Source organism: Pan troglodytes, chromosome 18 (assembly GCF_028858775.2).
Source record: "Pan troglodytes isolate AG18354 chromosome 18, NHGRI_mPanTro3-v2.0_pri, whole genome shotgun sequence".
In the NCBI taxonomy this organism is placed as follows: Eukaryota; Metazoa; Chordata; class Mammalia; order Primates; family Hominidae; genus Pan; species Pan troglodytes.
The window spans coordinates 69,270,123-69,296,375 of record NC_072416.2 but is presented as its reverse complement, the minus strand read 5'-3'; the positions used below and the strand labels follow the sequence as shown (position 1 = coordinate 69,296,375).

The following is a 26,253-nucleotide window of genomic DNA, read 5'->3' as shown; positions in this document are numbered from 1 at the left end:
AACTGAAATTCAGAGACGTCAAGTAACTTGCCTAAGGTCACACAGCTGATAAATGGCAGAGCTGAGATTGGAATCTGGGAAAGCCGTCTCCAGAATCCACTGTCACAGACAGATACAATGTGACCTCTGTGACTTCTCTGCCTCAGTGTCCTCACCTATAATATGGTGTCAGTAATTATACTAGGTTTTCGTGAGGATTGAGATGAGTGAGAAAAGCTCAGAACACAGTGCTCAGTAAACGAAAGCATTACTTTCTATTGTCATTCTTGTCTCCTAAAATGCCATTCTATCACGCTTAAGCTAACAACTCCAGGCCTGGGGTTTGCTTTGGAGAGAAATACTTTCTACTTGCCAGCATGGATTTAGTAGGGTTGAAACAATACAGTGCACAGGTCTAGGCAGCAGAACTGGCTACATAATTTCCATGGTCCATTGCAAAGCAAAATGTGGTGTCCTTGTCAAAAAACATTAAGGACTTCAAGATGGTGATGGCAGCGCATTGAACAGAGCACCGGGCTTCTAAGCATCAGAATCTTTCCAAATGCACAAATCGAATGCCCGTGAAGCCAGCACCCATGGTGGGAATCGAGGCTGCCTTAGCTACAATCTGTGGTCTTGGGGAGTGCAGTGGAACTTTCTGAGTCTCTCTGATTGCTCATCAGTAAAATGGAGACCATTCCTGCCTCACAGGTTATAGGAAGAACCAAACAAGCTGTTGGATGAAAAAGTCCGGCTCCACCACAAAACAGCATGCCAGTGCTTCTCAATCCTAACCATGCACCAGGACCACCTGTGAGCCTGCTAAAAATGTAGATGCTGGCGGCTCTTGCTACTGAAGATTTGGATCAGGAGGGCAGGGCTGTGCTTCTGTGATATTAAAAAGTTCAAGGTGATTCTGATTGTGCTAACAAGCCAAAGATATTCTTTAGTGTAAGAAGACTAAGCTTAATTACTTAGAATTAGGATGGTCCTTTCTCTCTCTCTGTCAAGATTACAGTCAAAGCATATTTGAAGAGCCAATCTTTTGAAACTCACCCTATGAAATTGTTTCAATATATTGCTTGGTCAGACTGTTTGTGATATGGCTCCAGGACACACAAAAGATCCCTTTTATACCATCAGACATTGGATGATTCCTCACTTGCAACTGTAATGTCAAGGCCAAAGTTTTCACACTGAGGTCAGTGCCTCCCACCCCGAGTCTTCCGGCTTCCCGCTGCCAAATAACTAGAACAGACCAGTGCCAGTGAGAATGGATAAACCACAGCAGCCTTTCTTTGGAAACACTTCAGTCAAGGGAGAAAACTGATCATCATATGGTGATGGCTTTCATGCCACCTGGCACATGCTGCTGTAACTCAGCTGCATTTTCACCTGGGTGTCAGCTTCGGGAGTCAGAATGGCTACATCTGACAAGTCACATGCATCCTCTCATCAAAGCCATTTGATTTTTTTATTTTTATTTTTTAGCAGACTGAGTTCTCCCTGAACAAAAGTATTAATGAAGGTTCGAGCATGTGGGAGGCAGGTTTAAGACATGTGAGAGCTTCAGGGCAGTGGGGACAAGGCAAAGCTGGCACATACATGTGCCATTAATGGGGTGTCATTTGGGTGGCACATAAACACGAATAGGAAGCTCAGAGCTCCCTGGAGTGGCTAGCTGGGGGTCAGTAAAGCCCGTGTGCTAACCCCATAATACGACGCAAGCTCAACTCAAATTTCCAGGCTGTACTTTTCCCCCTACTATATATACTGGGGCTGTCAGTGTGATTACCAGGTTATGACGGTCAACTGCGGGAGGCTTCTATCCCCATGGTGCCATGAACAGCTCACCATCCTGATCCAATCAAAGGGCCATCTTGGACTGTCATGGACACTGCTGGCTCCTTTCTTTTGGCACTTGAATGCTTAAAAACTCAACCAATATATGCCTCACTGGCCACAGGTCTGTCCTTCACTTTCTCTTTTTCCAGTCATCTCAGACATAATGGGTTCTTCCCCGTTTTCTGGACAATCTGTGATGGATGTATGGGTGGCTGACAACCAAGAGGTGCAAGATACTTGGGAATGAAGGGAGCAAAGAAGCTCTTTGAGATAATGCTCTCCTGATTGGAATCCTTTTGGGAAGCCAAGTTTTTCTCTCTTAAGACCTCATCATTGGCCAGGTGTGGTGGCTCATGGCTGTAATCCCAGCACTTTGGGATGCCAAGGTGGGTGGATCACCTGAGGTCAGGAGTTCAAGACCAGCCTGGCCGACATGGTGAAAACCTGTCTCTACTAAAAATATGTGGTGGTGCGTGCCTGTAGTCCTAGCTACTCAAGAGGCCGAGGCAGGAGAATCGCTTGAACCCAGGAGGCGGAGGTTGCAGTGAGCCGAGATCGCACCACTGCACTCCAGCCTGGGCAACAGAGCGAGACTCCATCTCAAAACAAAAGACCTCATCATTGAATTGTAGAATGTTGCATATGCAAAGGTTCTTAAGGTCAGTCATTCCAACTCCCAATTTTTTATTTTATTTTTTGAGACAGAGTCTCGCCCTATTGCCCAGGCTGGAGTGCAGTGGTGCCAACTCGGCTCACTGCAACCTCCACTTCCTGCCAACCTCCAATTTTACAGGTAAAAAACCCGAGTACCAGGTAAGTTAAGTGAGTTTCCCAGTGTTAAATGATAAGAAGTGGCACAGGCACTGCAGGAAGCTCCATCCACCAACAGGAACTGGTGCACCTGGTGTACCCCTCAGCCCATCTTTGTTTGCTGTAGCAAGCACCAGTGAGGCTCACAGAGGCAGCTTCTACAGAACAGGAGCTTCCCTTTATCATGCTTCCTTTAAATATTGTTTCTTCATCCTCATGCTAAGTCCATTTTCCATACCTTGCTCCACTTCCTGGTTTATTGCTGCCTGGTTTGGGGCCCTGAAGTCAATGTCACTGGTAAATAGTTCAAAGTCTCTCTTGCTGATCGCGATGCCCTTTCCCTCCCATTCAAGGTCTCGGCCCAGCCCCTCTGGGCAAGCAGTTAAGATTTTCAGTGGCTATGAGCCCCCTTCCTGGACCTCTTCACTCTTTTTCAAGCCTAAACATCAGTGCTGCGTTCACATGCACATGTCACGCGAATTTTTCTACTCTTTCCACTTCCAACATAGCTTCTATTTCCAAGAAGTCAAAGGGCTTTTCAGAGTCCATAAAAGTCTATGTACACAATGGCATTTTATACTCAGCAGTCTTCCCTGGGACTTTTTCATTTTCTGCAGGTGATCCCGAGTTGAGAAATGACTTCTAAATCCTGTCTACTCTCATGGCTGATTAAAGTCCAGAAGTCCCTGTAGTCCGCCTACCAGTACTTTTGTGAAGATTTTGCATAACTACTGAAAACAGTTTAAAAGATCATGTCTGTGATCTATTAAACAAGGTTTTTTTTTAAGGGCGATAAAGGGTTTAAAAGGAACATGTGAGACAGAAATATCTGCGCTCTGCTTATTATACATCAGAAATTATAAGAATAACACGTTTACTACTAATTACACAAGTCATTTGTCACGAAGCTCTTGCCAGAAAACGTATTTGAATTCCCCCAAATTCAAATAAAGAATTAATGGGTAAATAATTTATACTCAAGTAATTATTTGCAAGACTTTATTTAAACTAGAATTTAGTCAAAGTTAATTCAAAGGTTTTATTCCTTGCATCCTGTAATGAAGTTGTTGTTTAATTAGAATGACAACTTGCTCCTCTAGGTAAAAGGAAAGGGAAATGTAAATTTCAGAGATGATTTTCTCTGGCTGCTCAGAATAACCATGGCCAAGATGGCCCATGATTTTGAGGAAGGACAGGACCTTGGATGATTCCGGTGACACTAGAGAGAAGCACAGAATTTCCAGATGAATCAAAGTCCTGGGGCTTAGGGGCATTTCTTTAGTAGGACCGACACAAAACAAAAATAGTAATGAAACCCTCGAAAAGCTCGCAGCCATCCATTAACACAAACTCAGTGACACCTACATCCGAAACATACACCCTCGCATGCAGACACCTTCACACACACCTCTTCCTGGCTAAAATAAATAACAGTCCCAATCCCACCCCTAATGACAAAACACATCCCAGATGCTGTCAAGTTGCTTTCACAGAGTTTAATGAGTTGAACATCCAGAGACACACCTGTAGTTGCCACTGGTCCTGAGGCTTCTAACTTTTCCAGTGTGAAGAATTAGAGACACCTGGGCCTGGGGACTTATATTTGTGGGGCGCTGGTGAGGAGGTTTGCGGGGGTGGTTCCAAAGTCTCCAGATCCATTTTCTTTAAGACAGAGAAACTGTCGACTGCTTTTCACCTTCCACTTCTCACCAATTGGGTGGCTATTCATTTCCTAGCCCTTTGGCCAAATTGTGCTATGTTTCATGAAGCATCGCTCTCAGGTCAGGAATTTTGGGTGAGATGGATCAAATAGGAAGAGACCAAATGCATTCTACCCCCATTGACCTAGGAGCCACGAGCATGCAGTGGCAAATGGTCCTCAGGAGATGGACCTTTGTGGGGCAATATGGAAGAGCCTCTTAATACTGTCCTGTCCATGAGAGATTCCTTCAGGGGTGACCCCAAAGAGTCTTAGCAGATCAGGATGTGAAAACTCCCCGGGGATCCTGTCCCCTTCCAGTTCAACTCCTGCTAGCCAGAAAACCGAGCTACCACCCACCAAATGAACTGGATTGCCAAAGAAAAATGAAAGCAGAAAGTATAGGTTCTGCTAAGGACAGGTGCATGAGATTATCTGTGTTCAAAGAATAAAATGAGGCGGTACATGATAAAATTATCCTTCTGTGCCTCAGGCCATGCCTCTGAACACGTCTTTGGTTCAGAAATTTACAAAGAGGGCTTCACAAACTCCCATCTCTGACATTACTATGACGTATGATTTCCCTACACAATACAAGAAAGTGTAGCTGGAAATTTTGAGTTAACCCTTCAGACTATTAATGATTGTGCAAACTTTGGACTCAAATCACTTACAAAGCTATTGAAGAAAGTTATGCTGCTAAAATAAATGCTATGTTATTGCACACGAGATTGACAGGATCTGCAAAAATCAAAGCTACATAGTATGTGCACTCTTGGGATGAGAACGGGGATGGAATGCAGCATGCACGGGGTAAACTGGGATGCGGCAGATTTGCCAGATCCTCCAGCCCTTCTGCAGGTCCATCAGAATCACCTATCGACGCAGAGGCAAGAAAAGCAGTTAGCGCAGAAAATGAGGGAGCCGGCGACAGGAAAAACGTGAAGCAAAAGAGAGCAGGTGGGTTATTTCTTAAAGAATGACATGTTTGGAATTTTTAAACATATATACAGACATATATATATACTTGTAATAGTATATGAAATTATATAAATTATGACTTAGTTTTTTTTGTTACAGAAAATAACAAACCTCCATGTATTCACTGCTTAGCTTCAACAATGATCAAGGCCAGTCTTGTCATCGGCCATTCAAGGCCAGGCTTGGTCATTGGCCATTCAAGGCCAGTCCTGGTTCATCTATTCCTCCCACTGTCCTTCACTTTATTATTTTGAAACAAATCTCAGACTTACCATTTCATCTGTAACTATTTCAGCATGCATCTCTAAAACAATGATACAGTTTAAAAACATAACTATCATACCATGATCACACCTAAAAAGATTTCCTTAATGTCATCGAACATCCAGGCAATATTCAAATTTCTCTGATTGTCCTATACATTTTACTTTTGAAGCCTGAATTAGGATCCAATAATGTCCTTACATTGCAATGGTCGATAGGTCTTTTTAAGTCTCTTTAATCAATGTGGTGAACTTTCAATCTCTTTTTGTCCTGGGTTTTTAAAAAAATTGTTGTTGAAGAAACTGGGTCATTAGTGCTATAGAGTTTCACACAGTCTGATTTTGCAGATTGCATTCTTATGGTGGTGTTTACATGTTCTGCTGTCTCCTTTCTCTCTGGTAAATTGGTGATTAGATCCAATGGCTTGACCAGGTTAACTTCTTTGGCAAGACTGTGTCATAGGTGGTGGTATGGATTTCTATCAAGGGATTTCATTGCCTGCTTTGATCTCTTTTCTTGATGTGAATAGTTATTTATAATAATTGCTTACATCCGTTAATTCTTTAAGGTTCACAAAATGGGCATCTTAATTCTAACATTCTTTCTCTTCTTCCTCCTTCTCCTTCTCTTCTTCCTCCTTTTTAATAAAGCTGGAATAATTCTATTGCATGAATTTTCCCCCCATTTGGTTACCTTGAGGTTTTGGTTTTCCTTCATTCATTTTGAATCATTATAAACTCATGGATTTAAACATATTTGATCTGTGCATTTCAATCGATTGAAATTCATGGTAGTTATTTTTGATAATCATTTTGTGTCGTCTTTGGCTGATGGCACTTCAAGCTGACTCATGCATCCTTCCTTTTTGATGTGACAAAATGTTCTGGCCTCATCTTGTATGTTTCCTTCCTGAGATTTGAAACTAGCCATTTCTCCAAAAAGCCCTGGGTCCTTTTAGTGAAAAGTAGTATTTAGAAGCCATAATTTGGATGTTAGGGTTGGTCACTGTTAATGGGTTAGTCACCCTTTTCAGTGAACACAGCAAAAACTGTAGACACACACACACTCCATATAATATATAACATGATATAACTATATAGGCATTTAGAGATATTTAAGATAAAATACATTATAAGTTTATACTGATACTTCCCATTCAAATTCAGTTACAAGTTTTTATTTAACTTTATTGATCCTTCAGCTGTATCTCCTTTTCTTCATGCTAAAAATCTCAATTATCCATGATAATAATCTAAATACTTATTTGCTTTATCCCACACTAGACACCCAATAGTCCCAGAAAAACAGAAATCCAACCATCAGCAATATCATTACTGAAAACAGCTTACTATTTTTTTATAGGTCTTTTTGTCCTTAAGGATGTACATCAAACTACTATGCTTTAAAATAATTTAGATGGATCCTTGTCTGTGATCATGCCATCCATTGGATACACCGTTGGGTTCATTTATTTCATGTTGATTTTGATTTGAAGGATGGCTTTCTAAATTTTACTTTTGGTTTATACCTCTATAAATATTTACATACGTCTGAAGTCAGATGTACAAAAGAAGGTATATTCAGAGAAGTCTATCTCCTTGCCATCATGGCTATCCTATTCCTCCTCCTTTCCACTACAGGTAACTTTAAGATAAGTTATAGCTTACTCTTCATTTGGTTTCTTTTTAACAATATAGACAGCTGCCTTTTTATGTTAGACTTTATATAATTTTTTTGTTATAGAATCAGCAGTTTTATATATTATAGAATGAAGTTTTCTAAACTGTTGCTGGATCATAATTGCTGAAGTACAGTTTTAAATCCTAGAGCAGTTCAAATTTAAGAAGGTCATTACTGACTTGTTACAATTCTTTAACATTGTAGAAAATGCTTGAAAAATTATTTTAGGTTCTGGACCATTTTCTCTCTCTGACCTTCACTCAGCTCGTCCATAGAATTTTTCAGCCATGTCAGTAAGGCTTCTACCACCTACTTGCTGAACTTTAATTCATTTCATTTTCATGAAAGGAAGGAAATCCCTTGAAATCATTTATTAGTTCTTCTAAAAAGGCACAGCCATCTGGGACTTTTTCATGTTTGTTGTGTGAGCAGCCATGTCATGCTTTTTGCATCATTGGCTGGAGTCGATGTTGAAATCTTAATTCATGGTGTTTATAATGGCAACAACTGTACAGGAAGATTTACGCTTTCCAGGAGGCGTGGTTGAGAGGCGGATGGAATGTGGCAGTCGTGAGGAGGAGGATATGCAACTTCTGTGTCAATGGACGACATAGTAGATGACCCACCTTACATTCAATGTCCTGCTGAGTAACTGATTTCTCTGTCTTGATAATTATAAAACTGGTCAGAGAGTTGCTCCACGATCTAAGACATTTTACTAAGCTGCCAATATATTATGGTAAGACCTTCTAATTATTGCCCTTTAATATCCTGGGCTTTGCAAAACAGTAACTCCAATTTTTTCAGAAACATTTTCACTACCATGACTGCTTTTTTTTTTTTTTTTTTTTTGAGAGAGAGAGTCACTCTGTTGCCCAGTCTGGACTGCAATGGCACCATCTTGGCTCACTGGAACCTCCACCCCTCATCTTCAAGTGATTCTCCTGCCTCAGCCTCCCCAGTAGCTGGGATTATAGGCACGTGCCACCATGCCTGGCTAATTTTTGTATTTTTAGTAGAGATAGGGTTTCACCATATTGGCCAGGCTGGTCTTGAACTCCTGACCTCAAGTGATCCACCCACCTCGGCCTCCCAAAGTGCTGGGATTACAGGCGTGAGCCACCATGCCTGGCCCATGGCTACTTTTGATTGCTGCAACAGTGTCCCCAGTGGTCTCCCTGCTTTCACTCTGTCCCCCACATGTGACCATCAAGGAGGACTCAGACCTACCAGGTATTAAGACTTACCATAAAGCCACAGTGATTAAGACAGTATCAGCACAGAGATGGACAACTAGATCAATGGAACAGAACTGAGATCACAGAAACAGACCCTTGCACATTTAGATGCTTGCTTCATGACAGAGGTGGTATTGGAAATCAATGTGTAAAGATGAGCATCACTGTCTCTGCACATCTTTCCATCTCAGCTGCCATTCACAGACATCACTTTCAGTAGCTACTTGGTACTCAGCCGTATGAACATACCATCATGGTACCACCATTTATTTAACCAATCCCCATCCCTTAACATTTAAGTGACTCCTGTTTTTTTTTTTTTTTTTTTTTTTTTCTATTATAAACAATGCTGCGATGGAGATTTTCGTATTTAAATATCTTATACAGGCCGGGCGGGGTGGCTCACGCCTGTAATCCCAGCACTTTGGGAGGCTGAGGCGGGCAGATCACGAGGTCAGGAGACTGAGATCATCCTGGCTAACACGGTGAAACTCCATCTCTACTAAAAATACAAAAAATGAGCCAGGCGTGGTGGCGGGCGCCTGTAGTCCCAGCTACTCAGGAAGCTGGGGCAGGAGAATGGCGTGAACCCGGGAGGCGGAGCTTGCAGTGAGCCAAGATTGCACCACTGCACTCCAGCCTGGGCGACAGAGAGACTCTGTCTCAAAAAAAAAAAAAAAAAAAAAAAACTTATACACATTCTTATATCCTTAGTTAGGATTAATTCATCAGATGGAGCTAATAGGTCAAAGGGCTCAGATATTTTGGGAAAGCATGGTCCACATTTCTTTCCTGAAAGGTCTGCTACTCCCACTAACAGCCTATGAAAGAGTCAACGTGCTTCCTCTGACAACATGGAATATCATTACTTTAAAATCTTTTTGCATTTCAGGAGTAAGGAAGGGTAACATAGTTGTTTTAATTTGCATTTACTTGATAACACATAAAGCTAATCATTCATCCCCACCAAATGATTGGCCCTTTAAGGTTTTTCTTTTGTAAAATATTTGTTTTTGTTCTTATATGGTTACTAAACTGCTCTTTCTCACACCACTCCAATCCACCAGGTATGACACTGTGAAATTACTATCTCTAAGTAACTCTTGTGTACCTGGTTTCGCTGTTCTAAGAAATTCTAAAGGTTAAATGCTAAAGGTTAAAAAAACTATAAAAATACGTACAGATAAATTTAAGATAAAAGACATGCTTCTTGCTTCCCGCAAGATAAGGGCCAAAGTCTTTAACCAGAGGTTGATCTGCACCAAACTAACCTCAGTATTCTCTTCCACCATAACCCTCGTCCTTGACCAACTTGGTCTGCTCTCTGTTCCTTCTCCATGTGACATATTCCTCCCCCCATGCTTTGGCTCTCATTGCTCTCATCTCAGAATTTTCTTTTCACTTGCTCAGTTTCTTATCTCCCTTTATGCCAAGCTCAAGTGCATTATCCCCTTAAATCTTTCCCTGGGAGAATATCACCTCTGACCTTCCGAGATACTTACTGTAGTACCTTCCCATGCTTCATGCCATCTACCTTTTTAAGATTGTCCTTTTGGGGGCACATGTTCTAACTGAAGTGTAAAACTCTCAAGGAAGAAGACAGTACACCTTGAGGTTCTTTTATGCTAGTGTTTCGTACAGTCCCAAGAACTCAGTGTGTGGATGATTCTGACGATCCCACGAAGGAGGATCTGTCAATGGCATGTTGAGGAGGGGGAGATGAGATTTCTATACCCGTGTATCTGCATAATCCCAAATATTTTTTAGGATGTTTTTACTGAATTTTCAGATGTTTAACGATAATACCTGATTTCTTAGTCATGGAGGAGTAAAGGTGTTAAGGGCAAGTAGAGGTTATAGTGAAGTCTGCTGAAGTTGGTAAGCAGCCATTATTGGGTCATTCTGGAATGCCTTGGCTTTTTGCTTCTATTGACCCCCAAGCCCCAATCTCAGCACAGGCTCCAATCTATCACCCCACAAGCCCCAATCTCAGTGCTGTATTGTGGGCTGGCAGACTCTGGACAAGAGAAAAGCAGCATACAATATAAAATGGAATAAAAGCCAAGTTCCACCTCTGCTACTTACAGGCTGTGTCTCCATAGGCAGGCTACCTAACTCTCTTCACCCACATAGCAGAGACAGTAATATATTCCCCAGGATTCTTGTGAGAATGAAGTAAGACAATGTGTATAGAGTATGCAAAGTTATCTCCACAGAGCCAGAACTCAATGCATGGAAGCTATTAATGTAAGCAGAAAGGAAGAGGACCCTGCTGGTCTTTTCTGTCTTGGCATGAAGCAAGAGGTTGGGTCAACATGAGCAAAAAAATAAAGTCAGGCATGTCCAAGGTAATAAGGGACAAAGGGTGGAGTCTTATTTGGGGTCCACGGCTAAAGCACTTATCCTACTCTGCAGGGCACTAATTCCTGTGCCAATTCAGGGGTAAATGAGGATGGAAATTGCTGAGTGTACGTGCAATGCTTACTTCTGACCGAAGGCAGCATCCAGGGCTACTGAGAGTCACTGGAAACAACCACCAGAAATTTTGGAGACTAAAAGCACAGTAACTGTGACACTCCTGGAGGAACTCTAGAGTATAGCTACATTAATTGATTCTACAATGAAAACTGGCAAAGGAGGGTGAAAACGGAAAGTACAGATGAAGCATAACCAAGCAAAAGAGAAAGCAAAAGTAGCAATGTGGACATCAGAAAAAAATGAAATTTAAGGTTGAAGGTATAAAACAGAATGGAGAATGACATTATATAATGTTAGAAAGCACAGCTGATAAAGGACATATAATATCCATAAACCTCTATGCACCACACAACACAACAGTTAAGTATATAGGGGAAAAAAGAGCTTAAAATACAAGATTTTAATGAAAATAAGAGTTGGAGGTATCCATAGACATCTCTCAGAATTAGACATATTTACAAGACAAAAAATAAGAACAGAGGGAATCCAACATTTTTTAAAGAACTCAGTAGAATAGGTAACTTGCTAAAGTTATGTTATCTGCAGAACTAGTGAAATGCACTGACACAAGAAAATAAAATCACTGCCATCAATATTGAGAAAAGTAGATAAAATTATCACTTTTGTGTTGATATATCTGAATACCTAGAAAGCCCAAGAGACTCTAATGAAACACTAGTCAAATAAATAAGACAACTTAGTAAAGATAGTAAAGATAAATACACAAAAATCAATGGCTTCACTCTCTACTAGCATTAAGCACCCAGAAACGAGAATGGGAAAAAATGACAAGAGATTAAGAGGTTTAAAAAACTTTAAAAATACTTAGAGAGAAATTTAATGTAAGAGGAACTTGAGTGACCAGGTGCAGGGGCTCACACCTGTAATCCCCAACTGTTTGGGAGGCCAAGGTGGGAGGATGATTTGAGCCCAGGAGTTTGAGACCAGCCTGGGAAACACAGTGAGACCCCATCTCTACAAGAGGAACTTGGACCCAGAGTTATATATTCCTGGGGTCACTCTATCCTCACCAGTGAGGTCTGAATTTCAACCCTAGGTTCTCTGTTCTATCTTTGCTTGCTCTCTTTCAGTCCTAGATACAGTAGCTGCTTCTTGCATTTACTATTCCTATCTTCCTTAGAGTCTTCTTTTAACTCTTTTAGTAGTTAACCACTATTTTACTAGTTAAAAATCTTACATAAATTTTCCCTGTTTAAATTACTGGTGTGGTTTCTCTCTCCAGACCCTGACTGATGCAGACCTATATGAATAAACTATAAAATCTTATTGAAAGACCCCCCAAACAAGAACTAAACAAATAGATATCTTCTCAGATAGAAAGACTTAATATTGTAAAATAGCTTTTCTTCCCAGAAAACATATATAAATTTAACAATATTCTAATCAGAATTCCAGTAAGATTTTCATTATTTTTGGAAACGGATAAAAATATCTTAGATTCTGTTGGTAGGGTAATTTCATGAATAGCTATGAAAAGCACGAAAAATAAAAATTGTGATGAGGGATATGACTAGCTGTATATAAAGCCATAGTAATCAAATCTAAGTGGTTTGGGCAGAGAGAGAGAGAGACAAAGAGATGAGTGGAAAAGAATGGAAAAATCCTGGGAAAGATCTTAGGATACATTGGAATTTCATCTATTACAAAGACAGAATTTCATTTCAGAGGGCAGAAAGTGATTTATTTTTAAAAAATGGGCTGGCACCAATGGCTAGTCATCTAGAGCAGAGATTGGCAGGCTTTTTCTATAAGGAGCCAGATAGTGAATATTTTAGACCAGGAATAGCCAATCTTTTGGCTTCCCTGGGCCACACTGCAAGAAGAAGAATTGTCTTGGGCCGCACAAAACATACACTAACAATAACAATAGTTGATGTGCTAAAAATAAGTAAATAAATAAAACATAAAAGTCCATGCATAAATCTCAAAATGGTTAAAGAAAGTCTACAAATTTGTGATAGGCCGCATTCAAAGGCATCCCGGGCCGCATGCAACCTGTGGACTGCGGGTTGGACAAGCTTGTTTAGACTTTGGTCTAAAATATTATGGTCTCTGCTGCTAGTACACAACTCTGCCATTATGGTGTGAGAGCAGAGCTAGACAATACATAAATGAGTGGGCATGGCTGTGTTCCAATAAAACTTTATTTACAAACACAGGCAGCTGGCCTGTGGGCCATAGTGTGTCAACCTCTGGATTAGAGGAAAATAAAGTAGTCCCCCATTTCTGACCAAATACAGAAATAAATTCCAGATGGAGCAAGGACTTAAATGTAAAATATAAACCTCTTAGAAGAAAAATCCAGGTGCAATAAGGTATGATTATATTACGAAGGGTATCCATCATAAGTCAGAAAATTCAGAAGCCATAAAAGAAAAGCTGGACCTATTTGAATTTATAAAAATGTAAAACTTTTATACGACGAAGATGTTATACACAAAGTCTGAAGATAACAGATTTGAGAAGAATGTTTGCAGTACAGATGACTGATATCTCTAATCTACAAAAGGCTCTTACCAATTGGCAAGAAAAAGACAAACAACCCAACAGAAAAATGAACAAAGGGTATGGATTTTAGTTTAAGTGCGATTGGAGCCCTTGGAGGTTTCCAGCAAGAGAATAATATGATTTATGTTTTAAAAAGCCCACTCAGGCTGCTGTGTGGGGAATGGATTGTGGGGGGGCAGGAGGTAATCAGGAAACCAGGGAGGCTGGCTGGAATGTTTTTGCAGACTATCCCACTTCCCCCAAGAGAAGGCTTAATAGATGTTCAATAAATGTAGGCTGATTTTTGATGAAGACATCTATGCCATGCCCCGCTATGGCATCTAGGCCAAGTGTCCTTGAGCTGACTCCTTGATCCTTCCCTTGAGGGTATGTGAGGTTCAGAACGTGGTAGGACTCTTTTCAACTTTCAATAGAAACAAATGTGTGTCTCTGGTTGATGAAACCCAAGAGCTGGGATGAGGGCTACCCCTGAGAAATCCTGCCATACTATTCCACAGCTCAGTGCTGTTGCCCCTCTTGGCTCTGATTATGGAAAGGGGAGGCAAGAAGACCTGTTGCAGTCTGAAGGAACTGGTGAATTCTTAGTTAAATGAGGCAGGACACAGGAGGCAGGGGATGAAACTGAGAAGGAAGGGGGATCCTCAACTAACACAGGAGACGAGAGAGCACATGCTTGGCCGCTCCCCACATCCCCACATGGGGAGGAGGGGGTTGCACTGAATAATCTCTTCTCTTAAGGCTTGGGGACCCAATGACTTAACTGCAAGTCATTTGTCTGCACGTGAAGCCAACAGTTTTCAAGTGATCAGTGGTCAAAACGAAGTAACGACTCGCTTCTCCTCAGCTAGGAAGTGGGTTTGGAAACTCTGGCCACCCATCCAGCAGCAGGAACAGCAGCTGGAGTGACAGGCAGCACAAAGAAATGTCCCTCCCTCCCTCTGCAAGGTTTAGGAAGCCCGAGGCAAAAAGCCGAGGCTGTAGAGCGGCACTGGGCCTGGAGCTGGTAACTCAGGCTCCGTGCAGAGCCTCCGCTTTTTCAAATGTAAAATAAAAAACATCCTGGACAGGAGGGATCTCTGGAGAAAAATGAAAGAACGCACACAGACGAGAGCTGCCGGGGAGAGGCAGCGGAGCTGACATTTTCTGCAAAGGGAAGAGAATAGCATCGCCGCAGAGGGACCCCGCATCCAGCAACAGAGCTCTTGCGGCTCATCTTTGTGGAGGCCTCTCTGTTGCCCGAAATCCCTTGTGGAGCAAGCACAAGAAAGTGGATCCGAAGGAACTGGAGGGGTGGGGGGTGGGCAGTGTTAGCTCCCCTCCAACTCTGCCCCTCACAGCTGCATCCGGGCAAATTGAGGATGCTCTATTCTCCATGACTGAGCCTGTGTCTGGTTTCCCAGGGAGATGGGCACAATGGACCCTGCTTGCCAACGATGCTGGTCTTTAACAAAACAGCGGTGCCTCGTGCTCTGCACAAACACACATTTCTGCACACCCAGAAGAATGCATGCCTTCCAAAGAGTATCTGCCATGTGGTAGACACTCAGGAAATTCAGGATCCTGCGATCATTTTAAAAGCCTCCCAAATGGCGGGTGCTCCACGAACACACTTCAAAGAAATAAATGAATGAATGAGCAGATTATTTCGGAATCACGTTCTAATAATCCATCTGGATATGTAGACCCCCAAACAGAGGCAACAACCATGTGAATTCAATTCCTGCCATGATGTCAGACGCTCTTGGCCAGGAATTGGCAAACTGCAGCCCAAGGACCAAATCTGGCCTGCACCCTGTTTTTATAAATAAAGATTTATTGGAACACTGCCACACCCCTGTGTTTACATATAGTCTATGGGCTGTTTTTGAGCTGTTAACAGTAGGGCAGCTTGAGTAGTTACAACAGAGATCATGTGGGCTGCAAAGCCTGAAATATTTATTATTTGGCTCTTCACAGAAGAATTTGCAGACTCTTGCTCTAGGCAACGTCCTGGATTTAGCAGGTCTGAGGTGAGGTCAAGGATTTCATGTTTCTAAGCAGCTTTCACTTGAAGTTCATGCAGTTAGTCTTGGAGCCACCCTTTGCGAAGCAAGGTTTTAGGCACTCTTTTTCCAAAACAAACAAAAGTATGATGAACCATTAAACATTAAGTACCAATCCTGTACACAGCATGAACTTGGCCCTGCAGTATCACATAATTTGAGTCAGCTGCAATCAAAGAAAGTCTTGGACATCCCTGTTTCTCACCTCATAGGCCTCACTTACTGATAGGAGCCTAGCAGCATACACCAAGGAAGAGACTGGAACATTCCTGTTTAGTTCATCAACAGCCACAAATCTAGACAGACAGCTCAGTGGACATTCATTGCCTTTTGACTTCCAGCATCCATTCATTCCTCACCCGATGGCAGCAATTTTGAAATATTTCTCTCTTCCCATTTCCATTAATGTGCTTTGGGCAGGGCTGACTCCAGGCTCAGCCCAATCAGCATCTTGCATCCCTCCTAAGTTACCCTGATTGGGTCAGGGGTGAACACGTGACCCACTGGGTTCCCACGGGACTTTTGCGGGGACTTCTGTGAAAACAATGTTCTCTCTTTCCTAGAGCATCTGTAGTGAGACAACATAGAATCTGAGCTGCTGTAGGCTTTTCATGACGCTAAGAAGGGACACTAAGAAGGAAAAGAACAAGCATGGAGGGGACAGTTCCAAGCAACACAAAGGAGAAGAAATTTGGTGACTTTGTTTAGGCTCCTGATCAAACGCTACCCCTAGCCACAGGATGTTCCCATGGGTTTTTCAGTTATATAAGCCCACACATCCCTTTTTGCTTCTGCCATTTAGAGTTCCAATTTTTGTGCTTTGCAATTGAAAAAAAAAAATTCAGATAGGAAAAATTACTAAAACTTTCCGTCTGACTGTGGCTGAGCAATTAGGGCCATGAACACTCCTGCATGTTTGGACACATTTTGGCACATCTGCAGGAGGAGCATGAATAAACGGCTGCCTGTCTTGGAGCTGAGGCACTTGCTGCCTTGACCATCACCAAGGCTGCTATCACTTATAGGCCCTGGCAGCTCCAATCTCTCCAACTGCAACCAGCTCATGTCAAAACAGTCCCGCAGTTTCAAGAAAAAGGATCCTGGGAAAGGGTTCAGGAATCCTGCTACGAGTCAACTGAGCAACGTGTTAGGTTTTGAAGGGAAGGTGAGGGTTAAAGAAAGACACACACAGAGAGGAAGTGGCAGCTATACAGCAAATGCAGGCTTTATGTCCAGCATAAGACCTCCAGAGGTGGAGGACCAGCCTAATGCCAGTGCCCACCTCTGCTTACAGGCTGGGGTACTCACAGGTATGGGCAGGAGGGGCCTGGGCAGGATGGCTTGCTGCCTGGGATGATATTGATAAGACATTGCCATGATGAGGCAGTTTGGCCTTTGTTCCCACGGAAGGTGATGTTCCTTGCACTTTCTCCCAGCAGGGTATGATAAGGATGTTCTGTGCCTTGTGGTCAGGTGGTTGGGCAGGATGTGTCTCATGCCCCGAACCCCCGTGGAATGTTTCACTTGACCAAGATGTGTGAAATGGTGGCGGGTGGGGGGGTTACAAAACGATGCGGTTTGGTCTAACACAAAGAACCACTAAAGAACCTACCGAAGGGTAGGTCATCTCAGGCGAAACTATACCAGGTAATGTTTTCTTTAGCACCATTCCATGTTCTCTTAGCATCTTCTTGACCCTAAAGTAACCAATGCTCACTCTCGCTCTCTTTCTCTCTCTGTTTCTCTCCCCCTGTCTCTGTCTGTCTCTCTCTCTCTCTGTCTGTTTAACTCTCTTACCAAAACAACTTTCAACTAGTAAGCAGATAGGAAAGGACCTTATTAAACAACCCACAGGAGTCAGGTTCACCAGTTTTTTAACGAGATAGATCTGGATTTGAATTCCAGGTTCACCCCTTACTAGATGTGCATGTATAAATAAGCAACTTAAATGCTCTGAATCCCCGTTTGCTTATTTTTTTAAATGTATGCTTTGCTGAGTTATCATAGGGAGATGAGATAAGGCATATAGTGGTTGCGTGTAAGACTATTATCAAGCCATAAAAATAATATTACGGACATAACATTAATATTGTTTTAGCCTCCTGGAGGTGTTTGCATTTTCATAGGGAGCAATTCCTTTCTTAACCCAACATTAGGAACTGTAAAGTCAGAATTTCAGCCTTGGCGACAGACCTATTGCTAGGTTTATATCTGACAGGTGGCTACTTAAAGAAGGTGTTCAAGAGCCCTACACAGTCCTTAGGCAATGACCCTGAGAATCAGAAACTCAGGCCATATATGTGGAAGCAAAAAAAAAAAAAAAAAAAAAAAAAAGAATCTAGAGATTGGAGGAGTTGCTGAGTGACAATCAGGCTGTCATCACTGAATTCTGATGGGCTACCTGGAACTGGCTTAGGGTGGGATTACATACGCCTCCTGCCACATCGGATTTCCTTCTATTTTGTCAGGGGTAGCATCATCCAGTGAGTAAATCTGTTAGTGATCTCCCTAGCATAACCTAGGAATTCTCTCAAGATCCATTTTTCCAGTAGTTTTGAGAAAGCGACCAAAAACAGCAAAAAGAGTAGTTCTTCCATTCCAAGAGCAGCCATCTTGCTTAACTGACAAACTAGAGAGAACTGCAAGGACTCAGTACATCCCTGGCACAGTCCATTCTCTCTCACAGCATATTATATGAGACTGTGTGAGTGCTGCTTCCACGGTGCACTAAAAACCCATGGTCCCTGCATTATTTGAGCAACTGACAAGCTTCTGAAGTTCAGGTTCGCGAACGCTGAGAGCAGCACCCAGTGGATTTGTGGCAGGTGAGCAGATCCTTCTCATCTCCCATTGTGGAAATTCCACATTTCATTCTGCTTTGTGAATCCCACAACTTCATGACAAGATAGATTAACATTTTGCAAAAAAAATAACAAATAATGTTCTGCTTGAGGGAAAATCAGACATTAGGCTTCTTATAAGAAACAAGGGGTCATGTTGAAGACTTCAGGATAACATATCTTGGAGAAGAAAAAGCCATTCAGTGGTTCACTCCCCAAGTCTGTGGCAGGGTTTTTTTGTTTTGTTTTGTTTTTTTTAAAGGTTATTCTCATAACTTTGAGACGACAATTAATTTCTGCAAAACCCACGGAAAAATAGCCTCTTTTCAATAATTTTCCCCCCATCTTTTTCCCCAAGAGTCTTTAAATCTGACAAAATTTTTCTTTTCAATTAAAACAAAAAATTGAACAGATGTGCCTCAAGAGGGCTGGCAGTACTTTTAAGAACTGGTAATAATTTATTTAGAACCATGTATAGTAATATAATATATCTTCATACACAAGTCGCACATAAACACCCACTGCTTTTGGTGTGGTACTTACTGTTCCTTGTTGGAACACCCAGGAAACTCCCATATGTCAGAGATCATGTATGACAGTCCTATCTTCTGTGTAAAAGGTCATCTCCCAGCAGAAGAATAGCTCGCCTAGTTAAAGGGATACCAATTTTTAAACGCTCTGCCAAGCTGAAGATGGAGAGAATGAGTGAGAGAGGGAGATGTCAGATTTCAAATGCAGGGCACGCTCATTGTGCCCTCGGATGCTGAGCTGGGAGGAGGGGGAGAGAAACCTCTATTTAGAGATGATTGGAAAAAATCAGTGCCACACAGTGCACTTGAGAAGCAATGCGGCAGGCTGTTCTTCCCCTCTCCTTGGATGTGACAAAATGGCCACCATGGAAACAGGAAGCAGCAGCAAATGGCTGCCACAGGTCTTCTTGGATGCTTGAGGAAGTGTCTATGTGTATCCAGGCCTGTGTGGAGTATTCCTAGGGTAGCAGGTTTTTAAAGTCAGGGTGAAGAAAAGGGAGGCATTTAGAAGGAATGGACAATTGACAAAGAAAGTGGTCAGACAGCACCAAAGGGTAATGATCTGGGAAAACCCAAGGTTCCAAGAAAGTACGTTGACCCCAAGAAACTTAGAATTTACAGTATTTTAGCCACCTTGAAACTATATAACCATGCCAGCTCAAGTAACCAAAAATATCCTAGTCCCTGCACTAGCCGCTTTTGAAATATCCTGTTTAAAATGACCCCCTCACCACCACGGGTAAGTTGGCAGGGGATTGGAGGCTCCATGGAGAGCTATCCCTAAGCCAACCTGCCAGGCAGGCAGGCAAGTTTCTGCCCTCCCCAACCTCCCCCTGCTAGCTCCTTTCCTCCTGAGAGTCAAAGACTTCCTGATATTCCTGGTTGCATCAGACACCAATCTGGCCCAACTTCCCTATTAGAAGGCCTCTGTGACAACTAGCCAATCCGGTGCACCAATCTGAGTAACTGTTTTCCCTCCTTCAGGACATGGTTACATTTAGTTCGATCTTTTCCTTCCCAAGGCAGATGCCCAAAGCAAAAAGAGTGAGGCAGTCAGAATTTCAGACACTGTGAACAACTCCCCTTGGGGTACCTCTGGGGCTGGCGTCTTTACATCACGACGACAGAAAGCTGGCCTGCACAGACTATGGCCACGGCGTTTTAGAAGTTTTGTTTCTCTGCAGGCGTCCAGTGCTCTGTTTCTTTCCCTCCTCACCACTCTCCAAACCACACTCACACAAATACACGTCCCCATATGCAAAGACGCGCATATGTATATTGTATATCAGTGTGACACTCACACATACGTGTGGTGTTAGCATGGCCTTTCCCCCCTCGAGTCCCTCTTGTGCTTCCCAGCACCCAGCATCCTCCAAAGCAGGCAGTGGCACACTACCACTCATAAACTAAATCCAGCCACTGCCTGCTTTGTAAATAAAGTTTTGCTGGAACACAGACCTGCTGATTCGTTTGTGTATCGTCTGGCTGCTTTTGCACTAGAACAGGGTGGAGTAGCCACAAAAAAAGACCATGTGGTCTGAAATATTTGCTCACTGGCACATTAAGAAAATGTTTGCTGCCCCCTAGTCTAAAGCAGCATCTTATATCTAGAAAATCTATTCCTTAAAAATTGTCAAAAGGTCTTTCTCTTATCTTAAAAGTGATTCATAAAACTGTACCTCTTAGAGTCATGGAGCCATGTAATTAGAAGGCGTATTTTAGATTGTTAGTCCTACTTATGGCCAGTACGTGATTCTCTTCTAGGATACCTGTGGACGTCTCATCTCTCTTGATGGTTCCAGCAAAAGGCAACACACAGCTGCTCACAGGGAAGCTGTGATGTTTCCCAACAGCTCTATTGGAAAGTTCTTTTTTATCTGCAGTGAAAATCTGATTTCCTATCATTTCCACCCACTGGTTCCCATTCTGCCCTTTGGGGCCAGTCAGGAAAAGGGGGACAATCCTTTTTGAAAAATCGGCCAGGCATGGCAGCTAGTGCCTGTAATCCCAACGCTTTGGGAGGCAGAGGCGGGTGGATCACTTGAGGTCAGGAGTTCGAGACCAGCCTGGCCAACACAGTGAAACCTCATCTCTACTGAAAATAACAAAAATTAGCCAGGCGTGGTGGCGCACGCCTGTAGTCCCGGCTACTCAGGAGGCTAAGGCAGGAGAATCACTTGAACTTGGGAGGCGGAGGTTGCAGTAAGCCGAGAGTGCACCACTGCACTCCAGCCTGGGTGACAGAGCGAGACTCTGTCTCAAAAAAATAAATAAATAAAAAATAAAAAAATAAAGCATCAAGTATCTGGAGGTAACTGGCATGCCTCACCTTTATATTTTGCTTCTCCAGGTTAAAAAATAACCCCAGTCCCTCTACCTGTTCCTCAGGTGGTGTGGTCTCAAGGCCCCACCACCTCTGTAGCATCTCTTGGTGGCTAATATCCCTCTTAAACTTAGAAAGCCATGAGTACTGTGAAGATATCAGGTGCTTTCTCAAGATGAGCATTCATTCCTGGTCACCATGGTGCTGAGAGTTCACCAGTGAAGTGTTAGAAGCTTCTGGAGGGCAGGAGCAGAGGCTTGCTGCTGTCTTTCTGGAGCAGCAGGCACAGGGTAGCCCCATCATCTCATCGGGTCCCAAGATGCCCTCTGAAGCTGGATATGCCAAGCTTTGCACCGGTGGCTGGAGGCCTAGCGGGGATTCCACTGGAAATCTGGTTCTAGAGAATGGTATATTTTGAATTAACCACTCAACAAATCATAAAGCAGGATTGTCAGACTCATTACGGGAAAAGCTGCACTGAAAATAATGCCTTAAGTATGTGTTGTTGCTGCTGGGGATACAATCGGTATTAGTGGCTTAAGGGGCTCAGGAAATTTCCATGAGACCGTAACAAAGGAACAGCCAGCATTTGGTGGGAACAATGGAGGATGGACCCTTTTCTTTCATCGATGAAAGGAGATCTTTCTTATTATTTAAAAATTTGCTTCTCCAAACACCCACTTCTCCCCCTGGTGTACCATGTCAGAGTTACTGAGGAGGTTTTAAAAAAAATCATTAAACAACCCCCCCAAAAGAGGGCTCAGTGAGGTCTCATTCCGTGGTAATGAGCTCCAATTTAACGCCATCATTATTTCTGACATTAAAGGCCCGAGAATAGTGTCACATGCCCAGAAGCTATTTTTTTTTTTTTAAACCAGCTAATCCCAGAAATAAGAAACTGCCATGAGGGACAGTGAGTCAGGGCCTGTAAAAGTGCTTTAGGAGAGGACTGTGGCAATAGACTGACCTGAGCGTGGGAGGCACAGCCTGCACAAGGCCCTTAGCCACCTTGGGCGGACAGGCCCAGCTTGTGCAGTGACTGTCCAGTGAGTCATTAAGACCCTAGGTTTTGGCCAGACTCGGTGGCTCATGCCTGTAATTCCAGCACTTTGGGAGGCCAAGGCATGCAGATGAGTTCAAGACTAGCCTGGCCAACATGGTGAAACCCCGTGTCTACTAAAAATTAGCCAGCCATGGTGATGGGCACCTGTAATCCCAGCTACTCAGGAGGCTCAGGCAGAACTGCTTGAACCCAGGAGGCAGAGGTTGCAGTGAGCCAAGGTCATGCCACTGCACTCCAGTCTGGGTGACAGAGTAAAACTCTGTCTCAAAAAAAAAAAAAAAAGTCTAGGCTTTGTGTTAGATTCTAAGTTTGAGGCTTAGCTGTGCTGCTTGTGCCAAAACCTTATGACTTTAGGGAATTTTACTTAAGTTCCTCATGCCTTGGTTTGGCTCATCTGTAAAATGGAACCCATAATAGTACCTACTACCAGGTGGAGACAAAATTAAATAGGATGCAGAACACAGACTCTAACATATCAAAGAGAAGAAAGGAATCTACAGGATGATGGACAGGGAGGGACATCTGGAAGCAACAGCTGGGCTCCAGGCTTAGAGATCAACCAGTGCCCAAGGGGGCAGATCAGAAGGCTCTAGAAGAATTTTCATAAGAAGACGAAATTAGTAGAATGCCCAATATATCTGGATACATTGAGAGATGATGCACACAACCGGGGAAGACTTCAGGTATATGTCAATGACAGAAGACTAAGAAAAGCAAAAACAGAACCACTGAAAACAGAGTCATTCCGGAAAAGAAGAGTAAACAGAATATACTACATGGCTCAGCTAGGCTAAATATTGATCTGATAAAAATGACAATATCACGATATTGATAAGATGGGAATTTTATGAAGGTTTTTTTGAAGGGGAATTTAAAAGAGAGCTGGGCCCTCATTTTTCACAGTGGGAAGTCAGTAGATAATGCCTAGAAATAAAAATCAAGAAACAGCAGCAAGGCCAGGCGCAGTGGCTCACGGCTATAATCCCAGCACTTTGGGAGGCTGAGGTGGGTGGTTCACTTGAGGTCAGGAGTTCGATACCAGCCTGGCCAACGTGGTAAAACCCCATCTCTACCCCAAAACACAAAAATCAGCTGGGTGTGGTGGGGTGTGCCTATAGCCCCAGCTACTCAGGAGGCTGAGGCATGGGACCCTTGAACCCTGGAGGTGGAGGCTGCAGTAAGCTGAGATCACACCACTGTACTCCAGCCTGGGTGACAGAATGAGACCCTGTCTCAAAAAAAAAAAAAAAAAAAAAGAGTGAAAAAGAGAAATAGCAACAAAAGCATTTTATTGAGAGATATGGAGGTAAAGTTCTAAGGAATCAGTTTAAAGCACTAAAAGAGTTTATCCATAAGGGAGTAGGAGCTAGATAGGGGATTTTGGGGGAGAAATTATATATATTTTTGCAACAAGCTGGAAGGACTATATAAATCTAAAAACTGTGTATGTAAGTAACTTTGATAAAAGTAAAACTAAATAAAATTCCTATTGAAATGGACCCCATCAATTGATTTCACCACCAGTTACTCTGGATTTATTAGGATTAAGACCAGATTTAGCAGTTTCTCTGTTGGCTCTCTCAACCTTCTAACAGATGAAACGTCGAATAAGGCAGGTCAAGAGCGTTTCCAGAAGCGTATCTTTGTGTTTTTTTTTTTTTTTTTTTTTGAGACAGTCTCACTCTGTTGCCCAGGCTGGAGTGCAGTGGCCTGATCTCTGCTCAGTGCAAACTCCACTTCTCAGGTTCAAGTCATTCTCCTGCCTCAGCCTCCTGAGTAGCTGGGATTACAGGCACCTGCCATGACCCCCAGCTAATTTTTGTATTTTTAGTAGAGATGGGGTTTCACCACATTGGCCAGGCTGGTCTTGAACGCCTGACCTCAGGTGACCTGCCCACCTCGGCTTCCCAAAGTGCTGGGGTTACAGGTATGAGCCACCATGCCTGGCCAGGAAAGAAGTTTCATTGGCTCACAGCTCAGCATGGCTGGCTGGGCTCAAGCAATCCTTCCATCTCAGCCTCCCCAAATGTTGGGATTACAGATGGGAGCCATTGTACCCGGCCCTTCCCTCCAATTTAAGCTGAATATTTCTTTGGTCAAATCAGTATGTTGCTTGTCAGTACATTCTTGTCAGTCTCAATGGGCTGATGACTGGGCCCATGACATCCCCCATGATCACTGACAGTATTTTACCGTTCCTGATACTGCAGTTCCTGGTCCTCCCCCTTCCTCCATACAAATGTTACATTCAGTACTCCCAATCTAGACAGTTGTTCATATGCTAGTTCCTTTGAGATCAAAATTATGAACTCAGATTTGAAGCAGAGATGAGCACATAACAAAGGTATTTGTGCTGTTCACAACTTCAAAGTCGCTGGCGAGAAAATCAAGTTGCTACTGGACGTATGCATTCCTTCTCACGTGAATCTTCCTTCTGATGCTGTGTGCTGTTTCCTAGCTCTGATCACATTGAATAAACTATGAAAGTTGGGACCTAATCTCCAAAACGAGAGGACAATGGTTCCTGCAGGAAAACACATTCTCTTGGGAGTCACCATAGTATCCAGTGGGTAAAAGCACTGTTTCAAAAGGAAAAATGCTAGAAAACACTGAATTGTTCAATTAAGAACATTAATTCTTTAGTGGTTTTCTACCTGTATGCCAACACTACAGATATCCTATTATATATATATATATCTCATGTATATCATATATATGATATATGTGAATATATGATATATATAAGATATATATAAAATATGTATTATATATTATAAAGTATATATATCATATATCATATATATCATATATGTGATATATGTATACATATATCTGTATGAATCTAAAAACTGTGTATATAAGTAACTTTGATAACAGTAAAACTAAATAAAATTCCTATCGAAATGGATCCCATCAATTGATTTCACCACCAGTTCCTCTGATTTATTAGGATTAAGACCAGATTTAGCAGTTTCTCTGTTGGCTGTCTCAACCTTCTAACAGATAAAACGTCGAATAAGGCAGGTTAAGAGCGTTTCCAGAAGCGTATCTTTGTTTTCTGTTTTTTTTTTTTTTTTGAGACAGTCTCTGTCTCATATCTGATACATATTTGATATATATATACATATTTTTCTTTTTGAGACAGAGTCTTGCTCTGTCGCCCAGGCTGGAGCGCAGTGGTGCGATCTTGGCCCACTGCAACCTCCACCTCCTGGTTCAACTGATTTTTGTGCCTCAACCTCCCAAGTAGCTAAGATTACAGGTGCCCCCTACCACGCCCAGCTAATTTTTTGTATTTTCAGTAGAGATGGGGTATCATCATGTTGAGCAGGCTGCATTTGAACTCTTAGCCACAAGTGATCCACCTGCCTCGGCCTCCCAAAGTGCTGGGATTACAGGTGTGAGCCACTGCACCCAGCCCTATTTAATATTTTAAAATAATACTTTACATGAACAGAGACAGAAGGACAGAGATATGCTTGTAATGGTACAGAAAACCCTACTGAAATTATAAAAACTGGTATGGTAAATAACTTTCTAGATTTTATATTAATTGAGGCTTTGACATGGTCCCAAAGTAAATTGAACTCTGTACCCCTTAGATAACATATTCAGTGTACTTCTATGTGCCAGACACTGACCTAAGCATCTTACATATACCATATTATGTCACATTCTTATTAACTCATTTGGCAGATAAGGAAACCAAGGTCCAGAAGGGTAAAGACATTTGCCTTGGGATTGAAAGTTCACATTAGTAAAGCCAGGACTTGAACCCAGCTCTCATCCCAAAGACCATGCTCTTTATCACTAGAGCAGTGGTTTTCAATAAGGGGTGGTTTTACCCCATAGAGAACATTTGGCAATATCTGGAGACATTTTCAGTGGCCATGCCTGGGGCTAGGAGTGCATCTGGAATCTAGGGTAGTCTCTAGAGGGGAGATGTCAGGGA

The 26,253-nt window shown here is 42.5% G+C and overlaps 2 long non-coding RNA genes across 2 annotated transcripts in view; one reads left to right on the top strand and one right to left on the bottom strand.

Moving 5' to 3' along the window:
* The window catches only part of LOC112205884 (uncharacterized), a 423,180-nt gene that overhangs the window by 111,836 nt on the left and 285,091 nt on the right, over positions 1 to 26,253 (bottom strand). The window lies entirely within an intron of this gene.
* LOC100615821 (uncharacterized) overlaps positions 17,921 to 26,253 on the top strand; it is a 34,612-nt gene continuing 26,279 nt past the window's right edge. The window contains exon 1 of the long non-coding RNA XR_128945.3: positions 17,921 to 18,370. This is a non-coding gene — a long non-coding RNA (uncharacterized LOC100615821). The remainder of the gene's footprint in view (positions 18,371 to 26,253) is intronic.